The 22,866-nt window shown below is 42.9% G+C and overlaps 2 protein-coding genes across 2 annotated transcripts in view; one reads left to right on the forward strand and one right to left on the reverse strand.

Annotated features, from left to right (window-relative positions):
• nalcn (sodium leak channel, non-selective) overlaps positions 1–8,358 on the reverse strand; it is a 358,024-nt gene extending 349,666 nt beyond the window's left edge. Inside the window, exon 1 of the mRNA XM_072578059.1 lies at positions 8,209–8,358. The gene's annotated coding sequence lies outside the window, so the exon portion shown is untranslated. The remainder of the gene's footprint in view (positions 1–8,208) is intronic.
• itgbl1 (integrin, beta-like 1) overlaps positions 1–22,866 on the forward strand; it is a 220,568-nt gene that overhangs the window by 48,033 nt on the left and 149,669 nt on the right. The window lies entirely within an intron of this gene.

The raw sequence follows: 22,866 nt of genomic DNA on the forward strand, positions 1-22,866 counted from the left end.
CACCCCACAGTCTCTGACACTCCAGGGAAAAAAGCCACAGCCTATTCAGCCTCTCCCTTGAACTCAAACCTTCAATCCTGACAACATTCTTGTAAATCTTTTCTGCATTCTCCCAAGATAAACATGGTCATTCATAAAGAAGGATGACCTGAATTGTATGCAGTATTCTGTATGTGGCCTAACCAATGTCCTGTACAACTGCAACATGACATCCCAATTACTATACTCAACACACTGACCAATGAAGGCAAGTGTGCCAAATGCCTACTTCACTACCCTGTCTGTCTATGACTCCACTTTCAAGGAATTATGCACCTGCACCCCTCAGTCTCTTTGTTCAGCAACCCGCCCAGTGGTTTGCGTGTGGAATGAACTTCCTGAGGTTAGACTGGTTGGACTGGTTGCACTGAAGGGTCTGTTTCCATGCTGTATGACTCAATGACTGCATTCCTTTGACAATAACATCCAAATCATCTATATAAATGACATAAAGCAGTGGACACAGCACTGATCCTTGCGGCACACCATTGGTCATAGGCTTCCAGACCAAAAAGCAACTCTCTCCCACCAACGTCTGTCTCCTACTTCAAGCCAATTTTGTATTAAATTGGCTAGCTCCCTCTGGATCCCATGTGATCTAACCTTACTAACCAGTCTACCATGCAGATCCTTGTGGAACACTTTGCTGAAATCCACATAGACAACGTCTATTGCTATGCCTTCATCAATCTTCTTTGCCACCTTACAAAAAACTCAATCAAGTTAGTCACTTCCTGAGTAAACACCAGGTGGATCTTTCTTGTTGAATTCTGTATGTTTGTTGAACATTTTGAATTGTTTCTCTAAATATTTCTCACTGTTAATTTACAGCCATACCTTTTGGTCTATTTATTCAAGCAACCTTAGCCAGTTCTCCCTCTCAAACATATGTATTTGTCTTGGTTTAAATTGTTGTTCATTATTAGGACTTTAGTATGCCACTTAACATGGAACTCAATTATATTATGATCAGTATTGCCAGTCAACCTTTTGCTATGACATTACGAATTCACCTTATCTCATTACACAAAACTCAACCTAAAATGGCTTCATCCAAAGCTGGTTTCATATTCTGCAAATATTCTGCAAATTTCTCTTCTTCTAGACAACCCTTTGCCAATTTGATTGATAGCCTTAACTATAAGAAGATAAAAGGTCCCCCAATAATTACATTGTCTTTGTTACAAGCTCCAATTTTTCTTTATTTAATGCACAGTCCAATGGTGAATCTATTGTTAAGGGACCCCCAAAACTACTCACAACGGGCAGCACGGTGGCACAGTGGTTAGCACTGCTACCTCACAGCGCCAGAGACCCGGGTTCAATTCCCCCCGAGGCGACTGACTGTGTGGAGTTTGCACGTTCTCCCCGTGTCTGCGTGGGTTTCCTCCGGGTGCTCCGGTTTCCTCCCACAGTCCAAAGATGTGCAGGTCAGGTGAATTGGCCATGCTAAATTGCCCGTAGTGTTAGGTAAGGGGTAGATGTAGGGGTATGGGTGGGTTACGCTTCGGCGGGGCGGTGTGGACTTGTTGGGCCGAAGGGCCTGTTTCCACACTGTAAGTAATCTAATCTAATCTAAAAAAAAACTGTTTCCTGACCTGCTTTTTTGAATATCCACCCATTGTGATTCTACTTTATGATCTTCTGTACAAGAACATTCCTCACTAATGGTCTTATGTCATCCTTTACTTTGATTTTCTGTCCTTTTTGAAATAATGTGCACTCTGTGATATTTACTTCTCAAACCTTGTAAGCGTGTTTGTGTCATGGCAATGAGGTCAAAAGCTTTTGTTTCTACTTGTTTCAGTCGTTCCTCTCTTGTGGATACTTTACACATTCAGATATAGTGCCTTTGCCTTTTTTTTTGACTGTTGTGCCATGCCTGCACCTGATTCATAGACGTCCAATTACTGCTAAACTCTCTATTCCTTCCTGTCCAACTCTATTAATACCTGAATAACAACTGTTATTCTAAATCTTCACACATACCCTAAACCTCGTCGTCACCATCAGTTTAAAGGCTATTCCATAGTCCGGATTATATCAATCATAGGACATTGGTCCCAGTGGAATGCTGTCAGTGCACAGATTTATGAGCGTCTGAGACCAGTTGAACTGGCGTCAGGAGCCGAGGTAAATTGGGGCAAGAGTGAGGCTTTGGGAACTGGGTCAACCATTCCTTTATTCCCTTCACAGTCAGGTCAGGTTACCTGAAGGTGCTGGGAATATAGTTCAGAGGGGCTGGGCATGTGGCAAAACTTGAGAGAAGGGGAGGATGAACATACCCAATGCCACCCTCATCCTGACAGCCACTTTTATGTGATGCTGCATGTGAAACTTTCAGTACGCGAACATCAAATGTCACTATGTACTGTGGCTCTATTGTCCCTGGTGTTACAAAGAATGAATCTGGACTCATGGTTGCGGAACGCTCCAAGTGGTTGATCATTCTGTATCACTGTCCTCTGTGGAAAAATTTGTAAAGGAAGACACCTTTGATCACAAGTCCATCAGGTAGTGGTCAGTATGTAACATCCTTGAGAGCCTACAGGAAAAGCAGAGGCTGGATCCTGTCATGCGGTTTCCTGAACAAACCGTCAAAGTCATTTAGCAGAATGCCTCATCAGCAGAACATTCCAACAAGCACCAAAACTTAGCTTGGCTGGCGGTGAGAGCCTTCGTGTACAGCTGATCTCTGTGTGCCATAGCACACTGCCCTTGGCAGGGTGCAGGGGAGTCGTGTGGGGGTGGTGTATTGTGGGAGGAGACTGTCACACATCTCCTTCTGGAATGTGCCTTTGCAAAAGAAGCGTGAGAGAGATGCATTGGTTTTTGTTGAGGTTCGTTTCAAGCAGCTCCGTTACACTGGGGCTCTATGATCTGTTCCCTGAGACGCATACCAAGACAAACATTGACTCTTCCTGGAGGACTATCAACTTCGTGAAAGACGCTTTTTGGTCTGTCCAAAACCTATTAGTCTTCCATGGCAAGGAGTTGACCTTGACTGAGTGTTGTAGACTGGCACATTCCAAGATCCAGGACTACATGCTGAGGGACGCACTAAAGCTTGGGGTAGTTGCCGCCAAGGCGCAGTGGGGAAAGACCATCGTCTAAGATCTTTTCTGTCAAAGTACAATCAGGGTCCATCCAGTTATCAGACCCTTTCATCACCTCAATGTATACAAATAGTGTCCTACGTAAGAAAGAAATGCCTTGGGTATTTTGCAACTACAGGGAATATCAGATTCCAATGTTTGGTTTCTTTTTTTGATACACAAAGGCTGTACAGAACTGCTTTACTACCTCCGTATGTACCTAAAGATTTTTTAATGACTAAAGTATATTTTTCAATATATAAATTAACTCCTATTTTCCTGAGTATTGATGTCAATGCCTCATGAATTGAAACCCATTCTTCCCATATCACACTTCGAGCTCTGCATTTAATTCTCTAATCTGATTTTATGACAATTATCACTTGGCTCAGGTAACCTACCATAATGATTAAGTATTCTGTACCTACTGCATGCTTCAAATTCTCTCAAAAGTACATCATTTCTGATACTACATATGTCTTTGGTTCCCCTGTGGACTGCAACATTGGATGCTCCCCCTCTCATGCCAACTTCATCTCCATCTACGAGGGGATGTAGTTAACTCGGCACTAGGCAGTCAACACAACCTCTGGATTCATGATTTGGAGATGCCGGTGTTGGACTGGGGTGTACAAAGTTAAAAATCACACAACACCAGGTAAGAGTCCAACAGGTTTAATCGGAAGCACACTAGCTTTCGGAGCAACGCTCCTTCATCAGGTGATTGTGGAGAGCTCGATCGTAACACACGATTGAGCCCTCCACAATCACCTGATGAAGGAGCGTCGCTCCGAAAGCTAGTGTGCTTCCGATTAAACCTGTTGGACTATTACCTGGTGTTGTGTGATTTTTAACTCTGGATTCATGGTTATGGCTGTGGAGAAAATTGTCTGTCCCATAACTATTTTGTCCCCTGTTATCATGACGTTGATTCTCATTTTCCCAATTCCATGAATGACATCTGCATCATGGTCAGTTTGCTCTTCTACCCTGCAGTTCATCTCCTCATGCACACAGGTAACAAGCATCACGTATCTTTTAGTCAACATCAACAGCCATTTTGGAAACCCCTTTTTAACTTCTGTCCCTGATCATTGACCAACTCTAAATTTGAGCTAACCTAAGGGATGTGACTGCTTCCTGGATCAAAGTATCTAGGTAACTCTCCACCTCCTTGATGCAGCACAATGTCTGTAACTCATGGGTTTAACCTTGATGACTCTGAAGTGATGTTGCTTAAGATGCAAGCACTTATTGCAGACTTGGCATTCTGGGATTTTGGTTCATTCTACGGTTCCTCAAACAGCTATAATTAATGTTAGACTGGCAACCATCCTGATCATATCTGTCTAGCCTTAATTATTTTATTAGTCAATTGTTAGTAAGTAACACAACCAGAAAAAAAGAAGTTTCCTAGCTGAGAGCGAAAAGAAAAAAACACATATTACCTACTGGAAGTTGAAAAAGGCACCAAAAACATAACTTCATTCCCCATGCATTGAGTTTCCACTTGTGTTGGATTCCCGACTTCGCCCGCCTTCCTTGTCATATTCAATCCCCTTCTCACTGTGTGCTCCTTCTTTGTACCTGGTATGAAAGATATTGACCAGACTCACTCCAGAAAATTATCATAGAATCTCTACAGTGTGGAAACAGGCCATTCGGTCCATTGTGTCCACAAATTAGAGCTTGTCAATTTCAGTCTAAGTACACTTTTACCAGTGTGACGTGTTTAATATCAAACAACCCCTTCAGTGTTGACAATTAACTTTTTTTAAACCTATTTTCCTGATCAAGCTGTTCAAAGATGTTATTACTCAGCCCTGGGGCAGATGGGACTTGAACCCACGTCCAATTGTCTCAAAGATAAGGATACCACCACCCCACCACAAGAATTAGAATTAGATTTTACTGGAGTCTCATTACTTCAGCTGAGAATTGTTGAAGGTTTTAAAAAGGGAGACAACAAATTATTTGCTTTCTCATTTTTGCTGTGTCACCTTTCTCCAAATCCAATCTTTCTTGCATTCTCTTTTCCCTGATTTGGATCTGAATACATTCTCCCAACTACCTCCTCTGTTCCAGTTGTTCATGACTGAAGATTCTCCAAATGTTGAGGAGGGTAACTCTATTGTTTGCCCTGTTTACTCGGGTCCTAGTGACCAGTTCGCCTCACTGACACGCCTCAGCACACACTCAACAAATTGCAATATCAACATAAAAGTAACATTGTAAATGTACAAGGGTGTATTTAATGGCAAAAGCTGTTAGCTGGTCTGCTCCAGTAAAATTATTTCCAATACATTTTAGTAGTTTAATTTGGTGCTAGTTTTTATTTTCTATCTCCCTGTCTCAATGGCAATTTAAAGCACCATACAGTTTCAGAAAAAGTAAACAGACAAGGGTATTGAGCAAATTAAGTTTGTTGGCCATAATAAATTCTGACCCAGTGAAATCCATTATACTGTCTTAGTGGTGCAAAACAATATTCAACTGCCTCATTTCTTGTGTAAACAATTGGAATTGCTATCATTAAATTGACTGACATTCACCTCAGCAAAAGGTTTACTGGTAGGGGCAACTCTGCCAAATACGGACAAATGCCAGTATATACAAACACAGAAAAGGAATCTCATGTAAATCAATAGTGTGCCTTGAATGTCATACTCGATACTCTCCAGGTACCGTGGCTATTTCCCAACCATAACAACTGCTGTTATTAAAAGTGCAAATATTGTGGTGGCATGTGACCCTTGCATATAGCAACAATTTTTATGCAATTACTTTTCCAATTCATTCTCTTACATTCCACCATCATCCCCCCACCAAATCCATTATTCTAAGGTTAAAAACTTATGCCGAATTGTGGTTGGACAACTCAATGGTCTTCAGAACCTGGATGTGGAGCCAGATGACTGGTGTATAGTTAGACAAAAATTAGACAAAGATACTAGAGAAAAATATACTAATATAAAAAATACTAATAATATTAGCGAAAAAAAATCACAACTTCAGAACATCACCACAGACTTAACAGCCAATGAAGTGTTTTGGGTATGAGATCATAGTTTTAAGGGAATGCCTTGTACATAGCAGGTCTGACAAACAACAATCTGATAATGATCAGATAATCTGATTTTTGCGATGATGAGGCATAAATATTGTCCAGCACATCAGGAAGAACTCAACTGTTTTTCTTTGAAATAATGGCCATTGGCACTTTACTGTTCACTGGAGAGGGCAGAAGATACTTAGGTTTATCATCTGAATTCACAAGGCCACATCCCCTCCAGTAATATAACACACCTTCAGTACTGCACTGGGGACATCAACCTTGAATTTCTGCTCAAGTCCTCATGTGGGAGTTGAACCCATAACCTTCTGACTCAAAGACAAAAGTGCAATCCACTGAGGTACCAGCAAACAATCTCAATTGGTTTTAGATGCACTTTCAGTTGTGATGCTGAGGTGATGCATTGTCTAACCATTTATGAATATTGCTACTGCAACTGCACACAATAAGACTTTAGCTCCAGAGACATGCATTTGTTTCACTTCCTGTAATCATCCTCTGATTCTTTGTGTGCAATGACACAAATGACCTATTGCATAAACATTACAACTTGCATGCTTCAGAAATCACAGTGCAATCTTCAGTTTGTCACAGATGTGCTATGATCTTTCGAAAGTCAAGCTATTTTCTGACCATTACGTCTGATCCTTACAATTTCCATTCAGTAAGATTATAATTAAATTCCAACTTGTATCTATCATCACTAATCTGTAATTAGATCTTGTGACTTTAATGTGGACTGCAGTAGGAATTCTACTGGTACAATGGATAGCATCTCTATATCTGGGCTAGAAGTCTGGATTGGTGTCCCATTCCAGGCCTTGTTAGCCATAGAAAATGCATTTGTAACGCACGTTGACTGTCAGTTTGAAATTGTTCCAGTTCATGTGATAGCGAATGGGAATGTTTCCTGGTCAGCCAATTGCAGAAGGCAATGAGAAACCACAGCTGCACTTTACCCAGGAGTGTATACCAATCCAATGGAGATCCATGGCTCAATCATCAGAAATGAAGATATGAGATCAAGCAGACACAATGTACTCAACTCTACCTGTGAAGCAGACCAACACATTCTGCAATTCCAGGGGGATGATAGTGCCAACGTGGTAATATCATTGGGCTAGTAATTCACAGGACCAGATTAATGTTCTGGGTACATGGGTTTAATGCACATTATGGTAGCTGAGGGAATTTAAATTCAAATAATAAAATGTGAAAGCTTGTCTCAGTAATGGTTGCTGTGAAACGATTGTCAGTTGATGTAAAAATGTATCTAGTTCATTAACACCCTTTTGGGAAGGAAAGTTGCCCTCTTTACATGGTTTGGATTGCACATGACTCAATGTGATTGACTCATTACTATCCTCTGCAATTGCCAAGCAGCCAATAAATTGAAGTGTAATTAGGAATTGGCAACTGTACCTAAGATGGCACCATACGTCGCAACTTGCAAACTTTTCATTGTATTAATTTGAGTACACATGACAATAAAGCTAATTTAATTCAAATGCTGCCCTTATTGGTAACACCCAATTCCCATGAAAGAATAAATAAAAATGTTGTAAAACTCTGTTTTCATTGAGCAGCACATTGTAAATCATAGAATGTTACAGCACTGAAGCAGGAACAAAATACTGTGGATGGTGGGAACTGAAAATCAAAGCAGAAAAGTGAAACAGTTAACGTTTCAGGTTGATGACAAGTTAGAGAAAGCAAAAACAAAGGCAGGAGAATGGGGGAGGAAAGGGAAAGAACAGCAGGGAAGGTCTGTGATAGTGTGAAAAGCAGGAGAGATCAAATGCCACTGTGGATGATGACACAGAACTAAATGGGATGGTGATGGCCAAATAAGGAAACATAAGATGGTCTAGAGAAGATGTAAATGTTTACTGCAAAATCACAGAGAGAGAGGAAAGAGGAGACATGTTTCATGGCATGGAAAATAGTGAAGAACTGTGGGTGCCCTCAGGGGTTCACCATTTGGATCAACCCACAACATACCTCCAGCTGTTCGCCCTCCTTTTCGGGAGGATTCAGCACTTTACCACTTGCTTCTCTTCCCTCGGCAGCACCAGCCGTGAGCAGACTGGGCGGGAAATCACAAGAACGCCTTCACCTTAGTTTGACTTTGAAACAGGCCAGCTTGAAACCCTATGGAAAAAAAAATCCCAAGCAATCCTGCATTTTCATCATCTTTCCACTGTTGCCATGGTGACAGCTCCACTGGATCTTCCATGATCATGCACTTCTCTCTGCACAATTTGCAAATGTTACGGTCTATATGTTTAAACAATGAATACAAAGAAGTACATTGAAAAATTAGTCAGCGCAACGAATTCTCGCACAGTTGGAAATCCACCTTGGCTTTTAATTGACTGTTTTATAATAAAGAATCAGTCTATTACAACACACAATGTTGATTGTCCCCAGCTGTCACATTGTGACATGGTGGAGTTTCTCTTCCATGATTCACTCTATTAAATATAATGATCTCCAGCCATGTTCACTTTTATCTGAGCCTCATATTTTACAGGCTATTACTCTCTGCTTTGCTAAAGGCTACCTTGATGTTTGAGACTTCACCTATTAGATCCCACTTTCCATTCACAGAACTAAAACATATTTGTTTCCAGTATAATTCAGTATTCAACCTCATTTATCGGTCCACTTTTTTTTAAAGCTGGCATTTACCTTGAATTTACTCCACTTTGCATGTTTTAAGATTTGACATAAATAAGATTTTATTAAGGTGAAACTAAAGTACAGCAGACAACCATGCTACTGACACTGATAGCAAGGTGACTTCAAAAAGTGCCTTGCTGCTGCATGACTGAAGTTAATTCTATACAGGAAGGCAAGCATATTTCAGGACAGAATTTACTGAAATGCAGACCGTGCTCAGTTACTAAGAGACAAATTGTCCAACAGCTTGTGGTGATGAAGAAATTTCTCACGGATTGTGAATTCCCACAGGTTACTGGATTATTTGCTGCACTCCACAGTTATCCTCGAAAAGACAGCACTTCTTTCCAACTCCCTCGTCAGTTTTAAGAGGTCCCTGCACTTGTACATTAACTACCCATTTAACCAACTGCAGAAAATTAGGGCTAGTACTTAACAGCGTAAAGACCCGTTTAACAGAGTGATAATTGTTGTTGATTGCAATCAACCACTTTGGCCCAAAGTAAAATAATTAAAAACCAGGTTGTGAATTGTTGTAGATTTTTAAAATCTCATGTTTTAAACATTTTTCTTACTTTGACTTATTTTCTTTCTCCTTTTAATCCAACCTTTCTTTGCCTCTGGTTGGAATTTGGTTGCGGCAGAGAGGGCCCAGTGACAGACCCAGAAGCTGAAGGATCTCCTGCATACGGGAGCCTGGCCACATGTTTCAGTTAATGGGCAAGTAATTGCTTTCACTGAGGCTCTGTCTCTTAAGAGGATGGATGCTCACCACTAAGAGCTGTTGATCAATTCGGTGAGCTGGTGGATCATCAGCACCACCAGGAGCAGTGGCTACTGCTGGGAACAGCACTCAGTAATTGCAGCTTTTGGGATACTAGAGCCAATCAGGCAGGATTTGGAGGTGGTTGGAGACTAATGTGTACGGGGTTGGGGTGGGGGGGAATCGTTGCCATGGAGATGCCTATTGCCAACAAAGGTCTCCTCCGTGGACCTCAGAGTGCTGAAATAGGAGTATCCCTGAAAATCTGCTGAGGTTCACCAGACAGTCTCCCCACGTAGAGGTTTATGCAGAGTCACTGAGGTTGACAGCATGGAAGCAGGCCCTTCAGCCCAACATGTCCATGCTGCCCATGGCAGAGGGCATACCTTCTGCTGGTAAAATGTTAACAGTGATGGGAAGAAATACTGAAAAGGCTGCTCTCTTCTGGCTCACTGACCTCTGAGTGGGAGGAGTGTGCTTTATCACCTCTACTGCTGGTAAAATGCAGTGCTGGTGGGAGGTTGCTGGGCACACCACCCTGCTTCCCTCTCTCATCGTGTTGTGGATCCCATTGTCCATCCGTCTCCTCGCCCACTCCTCAAAACCTGATTAAACATCTAGCCCCGTGTTCTTTTTGTCTCTGGTTTGACTTTCATTCATCTGGCTTCCACTCTATTGTCCCTTTGTTTCTTTCTGAATCTATACATTCCACTTGTTAAGAAAATAGATGGTTGGCCTCATTGTTCACTGAGCTCCCAGGTAAAGCCATTGACTTCAGTTCAGACTGCCAATGAGTTACAGGGTGAAACATTTTACATTGCTGAAGACAAGGAGTTGATAGCTCTGAACTGCCCCGTGCCTCCCATTTAACTTTCAAAGTCAAGCAGTCTTCCATGGTACCAGTCACTTATTATTTATTAAATTATGTATAATCCAATTTAATTAGTCAATCACCTTTGCCCTCTGAGTGACATGGGGGTGAAAAGGGTAGCAGAAAAAAAGCTGAGAGACTAATTGCAATTAAGTTGGCATAAAGGTGAGATCATTATCGAAAGAACAAAGTGAAATGCTGAAAAGAAATTTGCGACATAACAACAACTTGTATTCCTGCAGCTCCTTTAAGGTTGCCAAAACTTGCTAAGGAGGAGAGCTATCAAACAATAACCATACGTGGATACATTAGGAAAGTTGACCAAAAACTGGCTCATCGAGTAAATTCTTGGTCAACCTGTATTATACATTCCAATGATATTCCCTCATTTCTCAAGAATCCATCTGAATGAATCACTTGTCTGGATTACATGAAGTTTCTGACAAGCTTTCAGTTTAATTATAGGAATATGGGCACTCAGCATATTTATGTTTTATGTTTGCAATTTGCATTTTATAGGCAAAACCATTCTTACTAAACAGCCTCCACCTTGTACCTGTCTGCATCTTAAAGGAATGTATGAATCAAACCCAATGAAGCAATAATAAAACCAGAAAATGCTGGATAGACTCAGCAGATCTGGCAACATCTGTGAAAGAAGAGAAACAGAGTTAACACTTCAGGTCAATGTTTTTGTCTCTATTTTGCTTCTAGATGGCAGCTTCTGGTTACACCTCCTCTTTTAAAAGTTAAGGGGAGGTGGAAGAGGCCATTTGGCCCATTGAGCCTGCTCTGCTATTTAATAAGATCATGGCTGATCTGATCTTGGCCTTAGCAATAGAATTGGAGTTATCCGTTGTAATCGTCGATTCCCTTGTCAGTCAAGGCTGCCTAAACCAGTCTTGAACATATGCAATGATCCAGCCTCCGTAGCTCCCTGGAGAAGAGAATTCCAAAGACTAGCAAGACTCTGAAGAAGAAATTCATCCTCCTCTCTACCTGAAATGAGAGATCTCTATTTTTGAAACTGCTTCCTCTAGTTCAAGAATCCCCAGTGAGAGGAAACATCGTCCCAGCATCTATCCTGTCAACCCCCAAGAATCATAAATGTGTAAGAAATAAGTAATGGATAAATAAGTCATAAATGGGGACTGCAGCGGTTCAAGAAGGCAGTTCACTATCGACATTCTCAACTGCAACTGAGGATGGACAGTAAATGCTGGCCAGCCAGCGATGCCCACAAATAAATTAAGACAATGTTTCAATGGGATCACCCCTCCATCTTATCAATGTCAATGAATCAATGCTCAACCTGCTCAACCTTTCCTCAGAAGGTAACCCATTCATCTCAGGAATCAGTCTTGTTAACCTTCTCTGAACTACTTGCATTGCCTGTTTTGCACCATCCATGTCCTATCTCCATTTCTTTAGCCTTGCCACAAGAATTTAATCACTCTTGCTTACAACCCACAGCCCTCTTTTGTTCATTTTACCCCTCCTTCTTTCCCATCCTCTGTTCAAAACCAGTTACATTTCAACTTATTCCAGTCTGGTCAAGGGTCAGTGATCTGAAATATACAGAAGTCACATGACCAGCTGAGCGTTCCCAGCACTTTTTGTTTTAATTCCAATCAAGCTGATGGTAAAAAGAAACACTTATCAATTAGTAGAAATAACTTGAAGACTTTAATTGATCAAATTAATTAAGATGTCAAAAAATCTATTCCCAGCATAAGCTAGCAACAACTTGCATTTATATACCATCCTTAATTTAAAAGGTGGAGAGGCAGAGGGGAATTGAGAAGAAGTTCCAGTGTTTAAAGCTTAAAGCATGGCAACGGGTGGTGGAATAATTTGTATGTGGAATTCTCAACTCACCAGAATGGATTACTCCAAGACAGAATGCTTAATTAAAAATAATGATGTAAGCCAACTCCTTTCTTACTCTTGAAAGGAACTGGACAACAATGAAAATAAAACTCATCATTTTCTCTCTATGTCTTTCTCCAATGATTTGGATTTGTCAGGTTTAGTTATTGACCCATTTACCAGAAGAAGTAGCTTTATTCCACCTCGGGTAATGGAAGATGCAAAAATTGGCGGCACGGTGGTTAGCACTGCACCAGAGACCCGGGTTCAATTCCTGCCTCGGGCAACTGTCTGTGTGGAGTTTACACATTCTCCCCGTGTCTGCGTGGGTTTGTTCCGGTTTCCTCCCACAATCCAAAGATGTGCAGGTTAGGTGAATTGGTCATGCTAAATTGCAAGTAGTGCTAGGTGGATTAGTCAGTGGCAAATATAGGGGGAGGGGCTCAAGTGCAGAGGAACGGGAAGTGGAGGAGATGCGGTGGAGAGCATCGTCGACCACGTCTGGGGGAAAATTGCGGTCTTTGAAGAAGGAGGCCATCTGGGTTGTTCGACATTGGAACTGGTCCTCCTGGGAGCAGATGCGGCAGAGATGAAGGAATTGGGAATATGGGATGGTGTTTTTACAGGGGGCAGGGTGGGAGGAGGAGTCTAGGTAGTTGTGGGAGTCGGTTGGTTTATAGTAAATGTCCCTGTTGATTCGGTCATCTGGGATAGAAATGGAGAGGTCTTGGAAGGGGAGGAAGGAGTCTGAGACGGTCCAGGTAAATTTGAGGTCGGGGTGGAAGGTGTTGGTAAAGTGGATGAACTGTTCAACCTCCTCATGGGAGCACGAGGCAGCACCGATACAGTCATCGATGTAGCAGAGGAAAAGGTGGGAGGTGGTTCCAGTGTAGCTGCGGAAGATGGACTGTTCCACATATCATACGAAGAGGCAGGCATAGCTGGGGCCCATGCAGGTGCCCATGGCTACTCCTTTGATTTGGAGGAAGTGGGAGGATTGGAAAGAGAAGTTGTTTAGAGTGAGGACCAGTTCAGTCAGTCGAAGGAGGGTGTCAGTGGAAGGGTACTGGTTGGTTCGGCAGGAAAGGAAGAAGTGGAGTGCTTTGAGTCCTTTGTGATGGGGGATGGAGATGTACAGGGACTGGATGTCCATGGTGAAGATCTCTGCATACCTTGACACAGTCCTGTCCCCCTTAGTCCAAGAACTCCCCACCTACGTTCGGGACACCACCCACACCCTCCACCTCCTCCATGATTTTCGCTTCCCCGGTCACCAACGCCTTATCTTCACCATGGACATCCAGTCCCTGTACACCTCCATCCCCCATCACAAAGGACTCAAAGCCCTCCGCTTCTTCCTTTCCCGCCAACCCAACCAGTACCCTTCCACTGACACCCTCCTTCAACTGACTGAACTGGTCCTCACTCTGAACAACTTCTTTTTCCAATCCTCCCACTTCCTCCAAATCAAAGGAGTAGCCATGGGCCCCTGCATGGGCCCCAGCTATGCCTGCCTCTTTGTAGAATATTTGGAACAGTCCATCTTCTGCAGCTACACTGGCACCACCCCCCAACTTTTCCTCCGCTACATTGATGACTGTATCGGCGCTGCCTCGTGCTCCCACAAGGAGGTTGAACAGTTCATCCACTTTACCAACACCTTCCACCCCGACCTCAAATTTACCTGGACCATCTCAGACTCCTTCCTCCCCTTCCTAAACCTCTCCATTTCTATCTCGGGCGACCGAATTAACACGGACATTCACTATAAACTGACTGATTCCCACAGCTACCTAGATTACACCTCCTCCCACCCTGCCCCCTGTAAAAACGCCATCCCATATTCCCAATTCCTTCGTCTCCGCCGCATCTGCTCCCAGGAGGACCAGTTCCAATACCGAACAACCCAGATGGCCTCCTTCTTCAAGGACCGCAATTTTCCCCCAGACGTGGTCAACGATGCTCTCCACCGCATCACCTCCAATTCCCGCTCCTCTGCACTTGAGCCCCGCCCCTCCAATCGCCACCAGGACAGAACCCCACTGGTCCTCACCTACCACCCCACCAACCTCCAGATACATCGTATCATCCGCCATCATTTGTGCCACCTCCAAACGGACCCCACCACCAGGCATATATTTCCCTCCCCTCCCCTATCAGCGTTCTGAAAAGACCACTCCCTCTGTGACTCCCTCGTCAGGTCCACACCCCCCCACTAACCCAACCTCCATTCCCGGCACCTTCCTCTGCAACCGCAAGAAATGCAAAACTTGTGCCCACACTTCCCCCCTTACTTCCCCCCAAGGGATCCTTCCATATCTGCCACAAATTCACCTGCACCTCCACACACATCGTTTACTGCATCCACTGCACCCAAAGTGGCCTCCTCTACATTGGGGAGACAGGCCGCCTACTTGCGGAACGTTTCAGAGAACATCTCTGGGACACCTGGACCAACCAACTCAACCACCCCGTGGCTCAACACTTCAACTCCCCCTCCCACTCCACCAAGGACATGCAGGTCCTTGGATTTCTCCATCGCCAGACCATGGCAACACGATGGCTGGAGGAAGAGCGCCTCATCTTGTAGTAGGAACCCTCCAACTACAAGGGATGAACTCAGATTTCTCTAGTTTCCTCATTTCCCCTTCCCCAACCTTGTCTCAGTCCCGACCCTCAAACTCAGCACCACCTTCCTAACCTGCAATCTCCTTCCTGACCTCTCCGCCCCCACCCCCACTCTGGCCTATCACCTCACCTTAACCTCCTTCCACCTATCGCATTTCCAACGCCCCTCCCCCAAGTCCCTCGTCCCTACCTTTTATCTTAGCCTGCTTGGTACACTTTCCTCATTCCTGAAGAAGGGCTCATGCCCGAAACGTTGATTCTCCTGCTCCTTGGATGCTGCCTGACCTGCTGCGCTTTTCCGGCAACATACTTTCAGCTCTGATCTCCAGCATCTGCAGTCCTCACTTTCTCCTAGAAGATTTTATCCCCATTTCAATCAAGTATGCTATTTTGGAAAATGTAGGAGGTGATGGATTCTCAGGAAAATGTAACACGAACAGCCAAGTTTCTGGTATTGAGACTGGCTCTAATGCAATGAGGGATATGTTGGGTTCCAAGAGATCAATTATGTTTGGGGACTCTCTAGTCCGAGGCACAGACATACATTTTTGTGGCCAGCAGCGAAAAATCAGAATGGTGCATTACCTCCCTTGTGTCAGGATCAAGGATGTCTCAGAGAGGGTGCAGAATGTTCTCAATGGGGAGAGGAACCCACAGGAGGTCATTGTACACGTTGGAACCAATGACATTGGAAGGGAAAAGGAGGAGGTTCTGAAAGGAGGATATAGAGTTAGGCAAGAATTTAAAAAGGAGGTCCTCGAGAGTAGTAATATCTGGATTACTCCCAGTGCTATGAGCTAGTGAGGGCAGGAATAGGAGGATAGAGCAGATGAATTCATGGCTGAGGAGCTGGTGTATGGGAGAAGGATTCACATTTTTGGATCAGTGGAATCCCTTTTGGGGTAGAAGTGACCTGTACAAGAAGGATGGGTTGTACCTAAATTAGAAGGGGACTAATATACTGGCAGGGAGATTTGCTAGAGCTGCTCAGGAGGATTTAAACTATTAAGGTTGGGGTGGTGGGACCCAGGGAGATAATGAGGAAAGAGGTCAATCTGAGACTGGTACAGTTGAGAAAAGAAGTGAATCAAACAGTCAGGGCAGGCAGGGACAAAGCAGAGAATAAGGTAGGACTGATAAAATAATCTGCATTATTTTAATTTAGACTTAATTTAGGGTAGCATCAATCCCAAAGAGGCAACATATAAGTAACCCAGAAGACTTGAAGGAAAACAGATATTAAGGTTGGCTGAATAGACCAAACTGCAAAATATCTTATGGCAGCACTGAACACTGAAGAATACTTCAAAGAATGTCAGAAATCATTTCAGATTTGAACATTGCCCTCTCATCGAAGAAATCTATAGCTCCAAGGTGGAAGTACAGGCTGCATCATGAGAACAATGGTCTGAGGAAGTGGTTCTGAGTTCAAGTTTGACCGTTGTATGAACAGCTAATAGAGATTGCGTGAATCAAAACTGAAATTCTTCATTGGGATAGAAAGTGAAGAAATCAAATCCAGAAACAAATCCTAAATTAAAAAATATACTAAATTTTGAGGAATGAGTTAGCTGTGATGGACTGGAAACTTCAGCAAAAGACATGACAGTGGATATGCAATGGGTAATATTTAAGGAAATAAATACATTGCACCAATTTTATATTCTTTTTCGGCATAAAGTAGCCCAACTCTGGCTAACAATAGAAATGAAGGATAGTATTCAATCGAAAGAGAGGTCAAAGTTGCTGGAACAAACAGGGAACCTAAGGATTGGGAGGAGTTTAGAATTCAACAAAGGAGGACCAAGAGATTGGTTAAGAGGGGAATAATAGTATATGAGCGTAAATGTGGAAGGAACGTAAAAGCGGAAAGAGCTTCTGTGAGTATGCCTGGAGGTGGTCTGGTTACAACCTTTTAGCAGATTCTCTCTCACGTGATGACTGAGGTCACCAATACATCACCGCATACTTCGGAGCCATACATGTATATTAAACACCATATCTATGCACATCTGATGCACAAGAGGTTGGAAACAGAGGTGTGTTGGGGTCTTGGAGGGCTTTTAGGGATGGAAGAGTGAGACCATAGTGGAATTTCCATGCAAGAAGATATTCCCTCAGCCACTCTTGGTGGTTAATGATTAATTAAGGTCATTTCATGTCTTTGCCTTTGGCTTTATGAAATCTTTTATAGAGATTGCTTAGCTTTTCATTCTTTTGAGCTGTCTTGTTTCAGTAATGGAATCTCACCGGACCACTTCCTCCTTCAACAAAGTTTATTATTTTCTTTCAGTTACTGATTTTCAAGAAGATTTACCATCCATGTTGCCACATGGTTACTAACAGGAGGCACAGAATATAATTAGCTTTTCTTCAAAAGAGCTAACATTTATCATTGAATCATAGAATGATACAGCAAAGAACAGGGTCATTCAGCTCATCATGATTCTGCCAGCTCTTTGAAAGAATTACTGATTACTCCCACTCCTTCATTCTTTTTAGTGTGCCCCTGTAATCATTTCCTTTTGCATAATTATGCTTTTACTAATTCCTGTTGTATCTCCTTCCATCAAACTTACCAACAATGCATTCCAGAGCACAATAACTTGGTGTCATGTTTTCCCTTCATGTTGCTTCTCTTTTGATGATCCTTTTAATAAAAAAAAACACATTTCATAAGCTCAGGTTGTTTGAAAATACTTTTCAGTGAAGGAATTACTTGTTAAGTGTAGTCACTGCTATACTATGGGGAATGAGCACCCAATGTGCTTACAGAAAGCTCTTGTCCAGGAACTTTATGCAGCAACTACATGCCTACTCCAATTCCCATTCCTGGTTCTTTAGTCATCATCAAAGATCCAGCCGCCTGATACATAAGTCCTGCTCCTTCCTTAGCTCATAGTGTTCGACTCTGTTCCTTAGTTTTCCAAAGACACCTATTTCCCAATATTATAACCGACATAATAAGTTCAATGAAAATAGCACAGATGCAGCTTGTCAGGGCGCGAGCAATAACTTAATATTGTCAACATTTTTTTTTCAATTAGGTTCCCTACAGTGTGGAAGCAGGCCATTTGGCCCAACAAGTCCACATCAACCCAACGAAGAGTAACCCATCCAGACCCATCCTCCTATATTTACCCCTGACTAATACACCTAACATTATGGGCAATTCACCTGACCTGTACATCTTTGGATTTTGGGAGGAAACCAGAGCACTCAGAGGAAACCCAGACAGACACGGGGAGAATGTGCACCGTCACTTGAGGCAGGAATTGAACCTGGGTCCCTAGCCACCATGAGCCACCATGCTGCCCTACAGCTTTAGCCCTGTGAGCTAAAGCATAGCGCCCAACAAAAAGCCTTTACCATTAATTACAGTCAAAATCTCATTTAACTATGCATGAGGCAAATTAAGCACACACACTGTTTTTTACACAAGGATTCTTTATTCCAATGGTAACAAACTCTAATAAAAAGCAATGGAAGAGTGTAATATGGGCAAATATCCATTGTAAATCATTGTTGTTCCAGCTCCACCAGGATACTTTTGTAGAGCTCAACTCCTGATCTCTAATCAGCCAGGTCGCAGAGTTCAGTTGGTGAAGACTTTTAACTCATGAACATTATCTTGCCTTCTGGGCACAAAGGGAATCGTCTTCTCCTTATGACCTTTGACCTCTGGGGGTTTACCCAGATCTAGGTCTCCTTCAGACGTTTGCCTGCTCCAACACCAATCCCAAGCTCTCTATCACTGGCTTTGTCTATGCTATTCTTGGCCTTGGCTCCTTGACACTGCAGCAACTACATGCCTGCTCCAATTCCCACTCCTGGTTCTCTAATCGCCATTGAAGATCCAGTGGCCATATACATCAGACCTGTTCCTTCCTCACCTCATAGTATTTGACTTTGTCCCTTAGTTTGCCAAGCACGAGTCCCTGCAGGGAGGGTTCCACATGAAACTGAATGTTTTTCTGCTCTGTGATTGTCCCCACAACTATCGCCACCTGCTGGCGGAGGCCTTGCTGCATAGCTTTTAAGAAAATTGAGCAACAGTCCTTCAAAAAGAACTCTATTTGTTCATTTCCATTGCAAAGCAGCACGGACAGTGGAAAATGACACAGTTTCAAGAGGGTGTAATACATAAATAATTTATAATCCAGCTGCAAATTTTATTTTCTATCTCTCTTTTTAAAAATGGGCTACAGCAATTACTGAAAATCCTTCTTGCGCAGCAATCATGGATTCTTTTTTAAATGAAAGCTGAAAGATTTTTACACTTCTCTTTCTCTCATTTTAACAGCTGTAATTGACATTGGTGTCAGATTTTGCATACTGGCACATTTTGTATGTCTACAAAGTGAGGACTTTGTTCCAGAAAACCCTGCCAGATTTTTACATTTCTGTTGAATTTCAGCGTGGCAGGTTTCCCAGGAACGTAGCCTTTTCCACAAGTTCATAGCAGCTTTGCAGGAATTGGGAAATTTGATTTGAATTCGCAGTGACTGATTCAAACACTGCTGCTGTTGTGTGAGAGAATAATTAGAGAAATGGAAACTGGGACCGGGGGCTATTTTAAACAAGGGAAGTCAGAACCTTTTTCTTCCAACCAAGTGACTTGTTAGAATAAAGAGAGAGTACAGTCGTATAGCATCTTTCATAGCTTCAAGATGTCTCACTGTGGTTTAAATTTGAAATGTTGCAAACACAGCAGCCAATTTGGACACAAAGAGTGATCCTTTGTGACTACACCTCAGGATTCCATCTTGCCTAATTATGGCCCAAGTGCTTGAATTTCAAACCTTCCCATTTCTCTCCCACCTTCTTGTGGTGCCTTACCTATTGATCAAGATTTTGATCACCAGTCCTACTTGATCTGCTTGTTTTGTGTGGTGTCAATTTTTATTTGATTAGACTATTAGAAAGTACTTTCTTTTTGGCATTTTGCTGCATCAAAGGTGCTATAAAAATGCAAGTGGTTGCTGTAGTGCTATCATTTTATTGGGTAAGCAAGTGCAGTACTGCACAAGGTTTGTGACAACGCAGACAAGATATTGGTTTTCAGGTCAGTGATTTAGCTGTACCGATGGTTATCCCAGTCATATGTGCTTGGAATCCTGGAAGATTAATTGCTTTACAGAAATAGCTCAAGACATTCCCTGTGCTGATATAGGGGGATTGCTAACTGACCTTTCATGCTCACGTCGACACAGATTGTACATCAGCATTATGGGATGCAAATACATTTCTCTTGTTTCCTCACCAAATGTTTTGCAAGAACAAACTCTCCCCTTTTCAGCGTTTTGAGGTGTAAGTTGTTTTGTGCGGTCCTTTCTGATTTAACATACAGATATAAGGTTCAAATCCTTGTATAAATCCCCCACAATTGTAACTGCTGGTGGTTAACCCTTAAGCATTTGACTTTGCATCTGCAGTGAACGGGCAGTGAGTTTCCTGTACAATGAATTAAGATCACGGTGAGCTGGATTGAAGGTAATTAGGGTTAGGCACGTAATAGCCAAATGGGGAGCTGCCCAACAAATACCTGAAACTGCTGCCCTCACCTTAATGTAACATGGTGTTTTTTTCTCTCTCTCTTTCTCTCTCTTTCTCTGCCTCACTCCCTCTCTGTCTGGCGTGGTGTTAGGTGGCTTACTCATCAGTTGGCCAATTGAGGCCCGGAAGGGGGCTATTAGCGCTCATTTCAGGGGCTCATCCTGCCAAAGCTGGTTTTAAGTGAGGCACATGCCGAGGGGCCATCCATGGAAGGAGCCTAGCAGGAATTCTATCACCAGCTGGCAGCAAGCGAAGGGACTGAGGGATGCTTCCTTTCTCAAGGGGCCCCTGGGCCTCATCAAACGTCCCTTTCCCCAAGATACTATCCCACGGTTGGTCTCCCCTAGGACCTGCCGAACCCTCAGTTGCCGCCTCCCTTGATGGGACCCATCAGCTTGGCATCCTGCAAGATCACCAGGCACAAAAAAACGGCATCCAGTGGAAATGCCTCCTCAGCACCCTGGGTTCAGTACCAGCTTCTGATTGGCTGAGATGGGTGTTCTGATTGGCCATTGGTGCAGAAATTCTTAGCCTGGATGTCTCTTGCAGCCTGCTTATCACCAACCAAATATTTATCCTGGGAAGGTGGGGGGTGGTGCAGGAAGGTGTGTGTTGGGAGATCATAGCATGTCGGAAAACCCAGCTCTCCTCCTGTGAGATTTGTCCTACTTTGCCTTCAATGGTAACAATTGTAACGATTCAATGCAACACGTTTGCAGTTCTGTACATTGCTAAACCATGCAGTTCACGTTTTAATTTAACCTTGTGTGCTCTATTGATACCAAATTTCAAGAAAATGCAATTGTTCAGTGGATGTCAGTAAAAGCCTATTGCTCCATCTGCCTGATTAATTTAAAGTACAAAGTTTATCCTCTCAGATGTTCCATAATTTTGTTTTGTTTCATATTTCTTACCAGAAAAGAGGATGAGGTATGCAACAGAGTTCATTTATAGATTAAATTACATTACTTTATAATAAAAGCCTTGCAGAAAGCACAGAGATTTTTCAGAACGTCTCCGGGGAAGAGGGCCATCAGTTACACGGACAGAATGATAACGCTGAGGTAGTTCTCCTTGAGGAAGAGAAGGTTAACAGGGTGAGAGCATAGAGGTATTTAAAATTATGAAAGGTTTTGAGAGACTAAATCATGAACAACTGTTTTCATTGACAGGAGGTTCTGAAACCAGAGAGTCATAGATTTATGGTTAATGGTAAATTAGCCAGAGGAGAGATGAAGGGTGTTATTCTGTAACAGGGTGTGTATATAAGTGGATTCACAAATTAGAAACAGAGAGGATGTTTCCTCATGGAGGGCAGTCTGGAACGAGAGGCCTTAGTTTTCGGATGAAGAGTATCAGATTTAAGAAAGAGATGATGAGAAATGACTTCTCCCAAAGGATTCTGAATCTGTGGAATTCCCTATTCTATAGTGTATTGGATACCAGTTTACTGAGTAAATTTAAGGAGGAAATAGATTTTTAATCCGTAATGGGTTGAAGGTTTATGGAGAGTAGGCAGGAAAGTGGAGACGAGGCCAAGATGAGATCAGCTATGGTTGTATCAAAAGAGCTGAACGGGCTCAAGGGGCTGAATTGTCTAGTCCTGCTCCTAATTCTTACATTCTTATGTTTTAATTAGTGTGACAAATTGCCTGAAAAGGCAGTGGAATCAGATTGAATAGTAATTTTCAAAAGAGAAATAGATAACACTTGCAAAGAAGGATATTGTCCAGGGCTATGGAGGAACAACAGAGAGGGGTGCATGAAATTAATTAAAGAGCTTTTAAAAAGGGCCAGCACAGGCATGTTGGGCAGAAGGGTCTCCTTTCTGCATTGTTATTTTTTGTTTCAACAAGGGCTGCATTTCACCGTCTGGTTTGTGTTCTGTTGCCCATGCATTAATTCCTGTAAATCTGTCTTTGGGCAGCGCAGTGGCTCAGGGGTTAGCACTGCTGCCTCACAGCACCAGGGACATGGACTTGATTCCACCCTTGGGTGGCTGTCTGTGTGGAGTTTGCATGTTCTCTCCGTGTCTGTGGAGGTTTCCTCCGGGTGATCCAGCTCCTCCTATAGTCTAAAGATGTGTAGATTAGGTAGATTGGCCATGCTAAGTTGTCCCTGTAGTGTCCAGGGATGTGCAGGCTATGTGGGTTAACTATGGTAAATGTGGGGCTCCAAGATTATGGTGGGATGCTCTTTGGAGGGTTAGTGCAGATTCGATGGGCTGAATGGGCTCTATCTGCATTGCAGGGATTCAGTGATCTATCCTCAACTTGCTTGCTTACTACAA

Source organism: Chiloscyllium punctatum, chromosome 9 (assembly GCF_047496795.1).
Source record: "Chiloscyllium punctatum isolate Juve2018m chromosome 9, sChiPun1.3, whole genome shotgun sequence".
NCBI lineage: Eukaryota > Metazoa > Chordata > Chondrichthyes > Orectolobiformes > Hemiscylliidae > Chiloscyllium > Chiloscyllium punctatum.